This window comes from Ambystoma mexicanum, chromosome 1q (assembly GCF_040938575.1).
Source record: "Ambystoma mexicanum isolate Mex_15411 chromosome 1q, UKY_AmexF1_1, whole genome shotgun sequence".
NCBI classification, from domain to species: Eukaryota; Metazoa; Chordata; class Amphibia; order Caudata; family Ambystomatidae; genus Ambystoma; species Ambystoma mexicanum.
This window is the reverse complement of record NC_090922.1, coordinates 480,942,163-480,954,731: the sequence shown is the minus strand read 5'-3', so window position 1 is coordinate 480,954,731 and position 12,569 is coordinate 480,942,163.

The window sequence follows — 12,569 nt, the reverse complement described above, 5'->3', positions numbered from 1 at the left end:
GAACTATAGGCAAGACAGCCCTTTTTGTGACGCGCCAAAGAAAAAAGAAAGAAACAAAGTGCTGAAATGAATAGGGGAAGAGCAAGTGCACAATGCAAAATATATTGCTCCCTTGTTCAATCCTCTCATCCCAGGTGACCTTGCAGTACCGTGGGAACAATGGACAGATTCTTTTGAAGTCTATTTGAGGGCCATTGGAGGAAGCAAGTTCAACAACGATTTGAAAGAGCCCTTCTTGTACAATTGTATAGGGGCAGAAGCACTGAGGATTTTCTACACACTACTGGATGTCGCCATCCAGGATTGACCTGGGGACCCCAATGCCACAGCTTCGAGCAGGAAGCATGAAACAGCCATCACAAAGATAGAGAAATACTTTGGGAACAAATCCAACGTGGTCCTCGAAAGGTATTCTTTTTTCACAAGGAAGGAAAACAAAGGGGAGTCCATGGACAACAATATAGTGGCCCTGAGTGGTTTAATAGTGTCATGCAAATTCACTGGTGTAGCGGACGAATACTCCAGAGATTAGCTGATGTTATATACAACAGATCCCAGCATCCAACAGAATCTATGGCAAGCAAAGGATCCCACCTTTGAACAAGCAATACAGATAGCATGAACAATGGAACTAAGGAGCAAATGCATAAACATTTTGCAACAAGGTACTGCCAACCATGAAATAAAAAAGATTCAGGTTGAAGGTGAAGACAATGATGATGATGTAGAAATAGTGCAAATTAGGAAACATTCCCAATCCGAATCCAGAACAAAGCATAAAACTAATCCCTGTGACAAAGATGGAAAGAACAAGCCCGCTAGTAGTTCAGATTCTACAGATGTGGACGTACCAGACTCTACAATGGAGAAAGAGCATGCCCAGCTATATATTGGGAGTTTTTTTAAGTGTGTGATGGTTGCACATTATGGGAGAGCATGCAAGAATACCAGGCACAGAGGCAGGGGCAGCATAAGAGTTCTTGAAGAAATTGGGGGCTCAACAGTTTATCAACTATACTAAACGATATATCCGACCATAAACACCGGCAAGAAGGGCCAATGGGAATGGATAAAAATAAATGTCATTCCATTAGACATGATGGTGGACACAAGGTCGCCATATGCAATTGTGGACATCCTCACGTATGAGGGTTAACTAAAGGGACATATGGAGGATTTAAGACCAATTAATGTGAGAGCCACAGGCTACGGGAAGAGCCTGATCATCATTCAAGGATATAAGTGGTTTCACCTTAAGTTTAGAGGTAGTCTTTCTGCAAACCTTTTGTGGCTGAAAATGGGTATTCTGTTATAGGATGGAGGAACAACCAGCTCTTCATATTAAAATACACCCCGGGGAAGGGAGGGCAATATTGTACATTGCCACACAGGACTTCTCCTCCAAAGAGGGCCTAGTGAAAGCGTTTTGAATGTCTTTAATGATAAAATTGGGAAGCTCAAGGGGTTTACACACTGTATTGTCTTACAAATCGGAGTCAAGGGGATAGTACACAAAGTAAGGAATATACCAATTGGAACTAAGGATGCCTTACGGGAAAAACTTGAAAAGATTTGTAATGGGGATATCATAAAACCTATCAAGTCTTCAGAATGGGGAAGCAGCAATAGTTATTGTTTGTAAAAGTGATAACTCAATCAGCATGTGCGTATATCTCAGGGATTTCAATGCGAACATCTAGATTGATCCCCCCCCCCTGAAAAATTATGACATGCTTACAACCATGATGGCTGCACGTTTTTCATGAGCCTGGATTTATCATTGGTTTACCATCAGATCGTATTAGATGAAGATTTAAAACACCTGACATTTTTTGTAACACCATTGGGAGCCTTCATATAAAAATGCATGCCCTTTGGATTGGTGTCTGCAGCTGCAGTATTTCAGAGATTAATTCAAGAGCTGTTTCACTGGTGTTTACTACTACCAAGACAACATTCTTATAGCTAAAATGACGGAAGAAGATCATGATGCCAAACAGCTAGGTGTTTTGTAAGCCATCCCAGAGAAGGCCTCGACTCAATATCAGGCATGCCGTCACCCACCAACAAAGAACAATTGCGTTCCTTTTTACAATGGCAGAATACTATTCTAAGTTAATTGAAAACTTTACAAACAAGATGCAAAATAATGTGACTAAAAGAATGTAAAAGTTGAATGGTCAGAACTGTGTCAGAAAGAATTGGAAGATATAAAGGGGAATGTCAATAAAGCACCAATCTTCAAAATGTTTAAACCTCAGCCACCAATGTTATAACTGTGGATGCCAGCAATGTGGGTCTACGTGGAGTACAGAAGCAAATACAAGATGGAAGAGAGGTAACAATTGTGTTTGCCACCAGAGTTGTGAAACAATCTGAACTAAACTACTCAACTATCGAGAAGGAAGCTGTAGGAGTAAAATGGATTCTTGGACATTTGAGGACTCTCGAATGGGGTCTAGTGATAATAATTGAGACTGACCATAAGCCCCTGATTCATATTATGAATTCAAAAAATTCAACCTGACCTCTCCAAGAATACACAGATGGATGATTGACATCACATAGTACAATGCAAGAATAACGTATACCCAGGGAAAAGAGAATGCGATTGCAGATTGTTATTCCAGATTGCTGTGGAACATTAGTGAAGAGAAACTAAATGTAAAGGATCATGAAGATTGCATATTGCCAAGCGTCCAACCTGTAATATCAAAGGAAGAGTGGATCAGCATCTGTAGAAGATTCAGAGATAGGCTTACTTCGGCAAGCTGTCCACGGGGAGTGGGACACTGAAGGACAAACTTCCAGATTACTCGCAAGCATACAACAAAATTGCAGAAAATTCTGACTGTTTGCGCAGAAGAGATCATCTAATACAACCACATTGTTTGGGAAGCAGAATTCTTCATTCAGCTCATGAGAGCCATTTAGGTAGGAATCTCACAAAAAGGTGTTTAAGAGAAAAGTAAGGGTGTCCGTGAATAATTAGTGATGCAGAGGAACTGGTAAAGAACTGTGAGGCCTGTGCCAATAGTAATAAGTCTAAAAAGCTTGATACAACCTCTTTGTAGCCTGTACAAATTCCAGACTCATTTTGGAAGAAACGTGCAATGGACATTGTAGGGCCTTTCAAAACATTAGAACCATACTAGGTTTATATTGCAGTACTTATTGTTTACATGTCCGAGTGGGTAGAATTGAGTATAGTACAAAATACAGTGACTACGAGGAAAGTATTTAAGTTTTTGGAGGCAGAGACAAAGGGGACCCTGAGGTGATAGTCATGGACAATGGTGTATAGTTCATATCTGAAGAAACGCAGAAGTTTCTTAAAGATTGAGGTATCAAACACAAACACCCATGTTTGTATCATCTAATGGCAAATGGACGTATCGAACATATGAACGGGTTCATCAAAGGCACCATCCAGCAGGCAGAAGCAAATTCGTTGCCATGGAGAGACACTTTGAACAAGACTTTGAATGCTAACAGAGTTACTGCACATTCCACCATGAAGATTGACCCATTTGTAATGTTGAGGGGCAGGCTGTCACGACCCACATTCCAAAACCCCTCTGGCAAGCCCATGGGCCGGGACAGGTTTTGGCTCGGGTCTCCAATAAACCTTGGCATCCACTTCCTAGGCCCTCTGGGAGCCAGTCATGGCACCTATGGTGCCAGGCTCATACACAGTGAATACATGTTCTTGGGGAACTGCTTTATTTTGAAGCTGCCAGCCAACATGGAGGCATCCACATAGCTTGGCTCCTAGGAACCAAGCTTTGTGGTATAGTGTTTTGGGTGTGGTAGCCTAGGGACTACTTTACCAGGACTACTTTCTTGAAACTATTTAAACCACACCCGACTTGGATAACAGCTTCGCGTTACTTTGCAATCTTGCAACGTGACGTTCACTGTGTCAAGCTATACCTGCGAACCCCGGAGAAGCAGCACCTGTAAGGAGATAAAAGGAACATTGTTAGCAACAGCATCTTACATGCAATTTTCATCTTTTGCTGCCCACAGCTCCTGCGAACAGCTTCCTAGGATCAGCGCGTCTGCCGGACCGATGGATCTGAAAAAAGGAAAGAAACAAGGTATTAGAGACATTACAAGATTACAAACTGTGCAGAAAGGCTTACCTGGCAGGTCGCCCCTCGACCAGCATCGCCTCGGAATTCCACACCCTGGGTGAACACCGCGATCTATGGGAAAAGAAAAGAAAACAGGTTAGCAAAGGCAAGGCATCACTGCGCTGCGCATAGCGCCTACTTACCGCATCATAGCGCTCATTACGTGCCATCATTTACCGGCGAGACCCAATTCAGCCAATGCATCACACTGAACTTCTGCATATCTAAGGAAGAGAAAGAGACATTATTAAACCAAGAAAGGCATGCAGGAATAACAGCACTATACAACAGCAATAAGACCTACCTGAAAGACATCAAACGGGCCGGCATCAGTGAAGTAACTGGATCAAATCCGCCCACAAAGGACAACGTGCCCCTGTCAAGAAGGCAGGACGGAGAGCACACCTGAATCAACAATAAGGTGAGGAGAGGCCCCAGAGGGGCTGAAGGCATATGGGGTGGTGGGAGGCTAATTACCCCAGTTGGCCAGTCTTGAACATAGCCCTCCTGTATTTCAGGCAGAACCTCTCCCACTGGCTACATCTGGGAACCGCTGAGAAGGATACCAGTGTCCATACGGCTGGGTGGCGTCTCCTTGGATACCAGGTGAGAGTAACAGAACGCAAAGCCTGCCAAAACCAATCCACCTGGGCGCCATGGAGACATGAGAATTAGACCAATTGGCCCAATTGTTAGGGGAACTTTGTGCCGAGGTTCATTCTGCCCAACAAGAGACTAATGCCCTCCGGAGAGACCTAATAGTGACCAAAGAGCGCACTGAAGAGATTAGCAGGACATACTTGCAATCACAGGCAGGACAGACACCTCGACCTGGAAGCAATCCAACGATGCAAAACCCCACCATACCATCCACTACCTCCACTCCGGTACAGATCATGTTACCGGGAACAGTTCCTCTGGCACCACCGGAGAGGTTTGCAGGCGACCCACGGAAGTATGCAGCTTTCATGAATCAGTGTCGCCTTCACTTTCTTTGCAGGCCTGAAGCATTCCCAAATGATCAAGCTCGGGTAGCCTTTGTTCTATCATACCTGAGTGGTAGTGCAGCAGATTGGTCAGTGCCGTTGGTGACCCATGATGATCCTTTGTTACATGACTTTGGGGGGTTTCAGAGAGAAATGGAAAAGTTTTTTGCTCGCCATACCCGAGAACAAGCAGTAGACAATTAACTCCTTTCCCTCCAACAGGGGAATCAGGACTTGTTAACGTACATTGCTACTTCCAACAGATTGGTTGCCGAAGCTAGGTGGCTTGAAAACAAAAGAACCACGTTGTTTCATCGGGGTTTACAAGGCGAATTAAAAGACGTTCTAGCCCAGGTGGTCGATCCTCCCAGAGACTGTTCTGAATTCATAAATTTGGTTGTGAAACTAGACCACAGGTTGCAAGACCGAAAAGCAGACCGTTCAAAAATGGACCCTCGGGCCGTGTATGTTCGACCAAGAGACAACGCAACTCGAGTGCAAGAAAACACTGTGGAGCCCATGCAGATCGGAGGGGTACAACCTCCACTAACAAAACAAGAACGAGATAAAAGAAGACAACAACCACTATGTCTGTATTGCGGAAAACCAGGACATTTCCTAAAGGACTGGCCAGTAAAACCCCCAAGGAAGATCGTCGGGGCCACAGAAAAAGACGAAGTTAAGGAATCGAAATCGGAAAACTACCCAGCTTGGCAAACGTAGAGGTCAGTTTGTCGAGTGAGAGGAAAGAGTCACTGACCTCACACTTTGCAGTACCAGTGATCTTAATTAACAACCAACGGTCATCAAGAATGCATGCCGTTGAAGCATACATCAACAGCGGAGCAGTTGGGAATTATATAGATCAAGACCTGGCAGCAGAGATGGGGCTTCCCTTATGTTCCAAGCCAACTACCGACAAGGTAACCACGGTGGATGGGACAGAAATCGCTTCCGGGCCCGTAACCCAATGCACAGCCGGGGTAATCTTGCTGTGCCAGGACGGACATTGGGAATTTATTTCGTTCGATCTCATCAAGGCACCTCAATTCTGGCTAATACTAGGGATGCCATGGTTAGTTGCTCATAACCCTTTGATTGACTGGTGGGCAGGGAAATTAACCTTCCCCAGCGACTGCTCCCCAGCCTGTTATTATCAAGAACAGAAACCTGCCTTCAGTATCTCTAAGAATCCCGGAGCGACGGCATCAACCCTGGGAGTAACTAATACCTTGCCTAAGGAATACCACGATTTCCAGGATGTTTTCCAGAAGGACCAAGCAAACACACTGCTGCCGCACAGGCCCTATGACTGTCAGATTGACCTTGTTCCAGGTGCACAAATCCCTTGCGGCAGAATCTATGCTCTTACAGAACCTGAAAATCTTCATCTGAAGTATTATTTAGACCAGTACCTTGCAAACGGATTCATCCGTCCATCGAAGTCCCCTGCAGCCAGTCCTTTGTTCTTCATACCGAAAAACGAAGGGGACTTGAGGACCTGTATAGACTACCGCGCATTAAACCAGATCACTGTGAAGAACCGTTACCCCTTGCCACTTATCCCTGAAATGCTATACCAAGTCAAAGATGCCCAGATTTATACTAAATTGGACCTTCGAGGAGAGTACCACCTGGTCCAAGTCAGAAGCGGAGATGAATGGAAAACTGCTTTCCGTACCAAATACGGTTTGTACGAATATCAAGTCATGGCCTTTGGGTTATGCAACGCTCCGGCAGCATTTCAATATTTCATGAATGACGTCTTGAGAGAATTAATTGATGTCTGCGCCCTAATGTACATAGATGATATCTTAGTGTACTCAACCTCGAAACAAGATTATATCAAGCACGTTTGTTCAGTCCTCACCAAGCTCAGTGAACATCGTTTATATGCAAAGCTTGAAAAGTGTTTTTTTCACGTCTCTGAAGTTGAGTTTCTTGGTTTTATCCTTACTCCAGGAGGCATCAGGATGGACGTGCACAAAGTAGACGCCATTTTGAAATGTCCATCACCAACATCATTGAAAGGGGTACAAAGCATGTTGGGTTTTGCAAACTTCTATTGCCGGTTCATACCAGACTTCTCTCAGGTTGTACACCCAATCACTGTATTGTTACGAAAAAACAATAAAATGTTTGCCTGGACCGAAGAAGCAGAAAAAGCTTTTCAGGAACTCAAGAAAAGGTTCACCTCTGCGCCAATCCTGTGACATCCTCGTCCAGATCTCCCTTATATCGTGGAAACTGATGCTTCCAGTATGGCAATGGGGGCTGTCCTCTCACAGAGAGACCCAGAAACCGGCCAGCTACACCCAGTGGCCTTCTGGTCAAAAAAATTCTCACCTCCGGAGATTAATTACGCCATCACTGACAAAGAACTCTTGGCTATCAATTCCGCCTTTAAGGCCTGGCGGCACTACCTTCTGGGGGCCAGGCACACCATTACAGTTATCACGGACCACCGAAACCTGCAATATCTTAAAACAGCTAAAGCCCAGTCCTCGGGCCAATTGCGGTGGGCCCTCTTCTTCGCCGAATATGATTATGTCATCACGTTTCGACTAGGGGTCAGGAATGGAAAAGCTGATGCACTATCTCGTATGGGCACTGATGACATAGTATATACAACTCCAGACCCAGTACCCATTATACCTGAAGACAAACTCTTGGGCCTCACGACAGCCTTAACTCAAGCAGAACTGAGAAACGAGATTCAACAGACCATGAATCCTGATACTTTCCTTGCATGGCAAGGGCAAGGAGAACAATATTCCATCAAAGACCACTTACCCTTTTTTAGGGATCGTCTGTATGTACCCACGAAGGAGTTACAACAACATATAATTTCAAGTTATCACGATTCACTGATCGAAGGGGACCCTGGGATCACCAAGACTCTAGCTAAGGTAAAACAGAACTTCTGGTGGCCTGTCTGGCGTAAAGACATCATCCAATATATTCAGTCCTGTGGAGTCTGTGCATAAAATAAGTCGCAAAAACAAAAAACATCTGGTCTTCTACAACCATTAGACATTCCTCCCACTCCTTGGCACACTCTTTCCCTCGACTTCATCACTGACCTACCTCCCAGTCAAGGGTTTAACACCATTCTTGTAGTCGTGGACTTATTCTCAAAGATGGCACACTTTATTCTGCTCAAAGGCCTCCCAGACGCATCCACTTTAGCCAAAGTGTTCCTGGAAGGTATTGTTAAACTACATGGCTTCCCATCAGTGCTGGTCTCCGATCGAGGTAGCCAGTTCGTCTCCAACTTCTGGAGAAAGTGTTGTGCAATGGCGCAGATTGACGTCTGGCTATCTACCAGTCATCATCCCCAAACGGACGGTCAAACCGAGAGGACCAATCAGACTCTCGAGCAGTATTTACAGTGCATGTTGCACCATGAACAAAGAAACTGGAAAGACTTACTATTGATAGCCGAGTATGCATATAACAATTCCTTGCATTCAAGTACACGACAAACACCCTTTTATACCCTTTATGGTAGACACCCACGTACCTCTGCACTGGATCTCCCAGCCAGTTTGGAAATGCCAGCAGTGAAAACTCTTCAAACCACCATCACTCAGGCTTTCAAAAAGGCCAAAGAACATCTTATTCTTGCCAAGGAAAAGCAAAAGAAATTTGCTGATCAAAACAGGAAGAAAGCCCTTGACTATCAGGTAGGAGACAAGGTTTGGTTGGCGCTAGATTCGTACCAATCAAGGGAACTCGGACCTTTCAACTGTGGGGAAGTAGTGTGAATGTATTTATTGACTTATGTTTTGTGGTTAATAAAGAGTTGTATTTTGTGGTGAGTGGTGTATTTTAGAGTTCCCTGTAGGAAGAGGTATGGTATAGAAGGTGAAGACAAAAGTGCTGGGCTTAGGTTTACAGCTGGTCTGTTGAGCGACTCATTCAGCATTAATTTGATGTAGGAAGTAGTAATCACCAAATCTAAAGTGGGGACCGGAATCTCCCCTCTGTTCCTCACATTCATTGATATGTCGCAAACCACTGGACCGACGGTAAACCTCAAAGAATCCGTCAATAATAGCGTAAAAAATATGCAAACGCATACAAAAAGATCCAGGACATTGCGCCTTTATAGAGGTCAAATGTAGATGAATTTTATTATTGTCGGTAAAATGAAAATTGCCCTTCTAATTACACGTGTTTCGGCCCCTTATCGGCCTTTTTCAAATTAGTGCTAGTGTGATCAAACCACACTGGGGGTCTTTCCCTTCTCATTCAGAATAAATGTAATGGGTCAAATCCCTTTGTTATTTGAACACGAAAGCAGGATTACTGAAGCCAACGCGAGAGACGGCTTTCGTGTTCAAATAACAATGGGATTTGACCCAATACATTTATTCTGAATGAGAAGGGAAAGACCCCCAGTGTGGTTTGATCACACTAGCCCTAATTTGAAAAAGGCCGATAAGGGGCCGAAACACGTGTAATTAGAAGGGCAATTTTCATTTTACCGACAATAATAAAATTCATCTACATTTGACCTCTATAAAGGCGCAATGTCCTTGTCCTGGATCTTGTTCTTTTAACGCAGGCACATGTGGGATAAACACTGAGTTTTGAGGTGTTGGTTATCCGGGTATTCGGAATACTCTGCCTTGTTTTAGGAATATGTGGAGTGTGAAGCCAGTGAGTTGTGCATTTGAAGTGGGTATAAGGGAGCTGAGTAATTGATGTGATGTTTGCGCTGTGAGTTGACTAATGGGTATAGGGGCTGGTATGCCTGAAATTGTTGAGGAGATTAGAAGAGTATCTTTGTTGTAATTGAGGGTGTCTCTTCTTTAGTGGGTAGAAAAGGGGAGAGGCATGTGTTTGGAGAAGTATATGTCCCATTGGGTGAGGACACTCTTAGGGTTTAGGTGTGTGTAGAGTGTTTCTGTTTTTAGGTGAAGGATGCACGTGCTTTGGATGGTGGGTGTTTGTGAGTGTGTATCTTTTGCTGTTAGGTGTTATTTGCTATTATTAAAGGGGGGAGATATGTAGTGATTAAGCTTTCCCTGGATCCTGAGCTGAATGCTTGGAATGTTGAAGTCAGTGACAGAGAATGCAGCCTGAGAGAATGTTGATGTTTGAATGTGTTCTGTGAGAGTCAGTTGGAGATGTAGACCTTGAGTGAGAGGATGCCGGTGCATATTGCCCTAAGCTTGAATGTACCTGACTTGATGTACTTAATAAAATGTACAAGAACTTAATTAAAGAAGTTACTAGTGCATCTCAAGATATCAGAGTCATCATTAGAGAACCCAAGCTTTACAGTATGGCTTGTTAGAGACATGTTTCTGTTGTAGTTGAATCTCGCTGCACAGTTCTGGAACTCACTCGACGGATGGATCCCGGAATGGGGCACGAGGAGAGCGGACAGTTGAGGAAGGTTGACGCAAAGGGGTCAGTGTTGCGGGCTGCCGTACCTCCAACACTTGTGTCAGTTGATTTGTGCCCCCCAATACAAGGCAATGATGGAGGCAAACCAAAGAAGGAGACCCTATTGGGCTGTCAAAGGGGCTATGGCACACACCAGACCCCAACCACCACCGGCCGGATAAGAGTCATCGGCCGAGTCCCTCCCAGGGGGAGGGATGCCAGCAGAAAAAGGGTGTCCAGCACCGGCCTGGTAACAAAAGTCTGGTACCAGCTCATCAGCAGCAGGAGCACTGCTGCATCGGCACAGGAGGGACATCACCATGCAGGCACAGTGTTCATGTGGGCATTACAGAAAAGGACCCAGCGCTGTGTACAATGTAGTGACGTGTGTCTTCAAAAAGAAGGAAAAGCAGGCTACAGTGTATCACTTCAGAGCATTGTGACATCACAGGAAAGGATTGAAGGGACAGCAGCCCTACTGTGACATGTGAACTATAGGCAAGACAGCCCTTTTTGTGACGCGCCAAAGAAAAAAAGAAAGAAACAATGTGCTGAAATGAATAGGGGAAGAGCAAGTGCACAATGCAAAATATACTGCTCCCTTGTCCAATCCTCTCATCCCAGGTGACCTTGCAGTACCGTGGGAACAATGGACAGATTCTTTTGAAGTCTATTTGAGGGCCATTGGAGGAAGCAAGTTCAACGACGATTTGAAAGAGCCGTTCTTGTACAATTGTATAGGGGCAGAAGCACTGAGGATTTTCTACACACTACTGGATGTCGCCATCCAGGATTGACCTGGGGACCCCAATGCCACAGCTTCGAGCAGGAAGCATGAAACAGCCATCACAAAGATAGAGAAACACTTTGGGAACAAATCCAACGTGGTCCTCGAAAGGTATTTCTTTTTTCACAAGGAAGGAAAACAAAGGGGAGTCCATGGACAACAATATAGTGGCCCTGAGTGGTTTAATAGTGTCATGCAAATTCACTGGTGTAGCGGACGAATACTCCAGAGATTAGCTGATGTTATATACAACTTATCCCAGCATCCAACAGAATCTGTGGCAAGCAAAGGATCCCACCTTTGAACAAGCAATACAGATAGCATGAACAATGGAACTAAGGAGCAAATGCATAATCATTTTGCAACAGGATACTGCCAACCATGATATAAAAAAGATTCAGGTTGAAGGTGAAGACAATGATGATGATGTAGAAATAGTGCAAATTAGGAAACATTCCCAATCCGAATCCAGAACAAAGCATAAAACTAATCCCTGTGACAAAGATGGAAAGAACAAGCCCCCTAGTAGTTCAGATTCTACAGATGTGGACGTACCAGACTCTACAATGGAGAAAGAGCATGCCCAGCTATATATTGGGAGTTTTTTTAAGTGTGTGATGGTTGCACATTATGGGAGAGCATGCAAGAATACCAGGCACAGAGGCAGGGGCAGCATAAGAGTTCTTGAAGAAATTGGGGGCTCAGCAGTTTATCAACTATACTAAACGATATATCCGACCATAAACACCGGCAAGAAGGGCCAATGGGAATGGATAGAAATAAATGTCATTCCATTAGACATGATGGTGGACACAAGGTCGCCATATGCAATTGTGGACATCCTCACGTATGAGGGTTAACTAAAGGGACATATGGAGGATTTAAGACCAATTAATGTGAGAGCCACAGGCTACGGGAAGAGCCTGATCATCATTCAAGGATATAAGTGGTTTCACCTTAAGTTTAGAGGTAGTCTTTCTGCAAACCTTTTGTGGCTGAAAATGGGTATTCTGTTATAGGATGGAGGAACAACCAGCTCTTCATATTAAAATACACCCCGGGGAAGGGAGGGCAATATTGTACATTGCCACGCAGGACTTCTCCTCCAAAGAGGGCCTAGTGAAAGCGTTTTGAATGTCTTTAATGATAAAATTGGGAAGCTCAAGGGGTTTACACACGGTATTGTCTTACAAATCGGATAGTACACAAAGTAAGGAATATACCAATTGGAACTAAGGAAGCCTTACGGGAAAAACTTGAAAA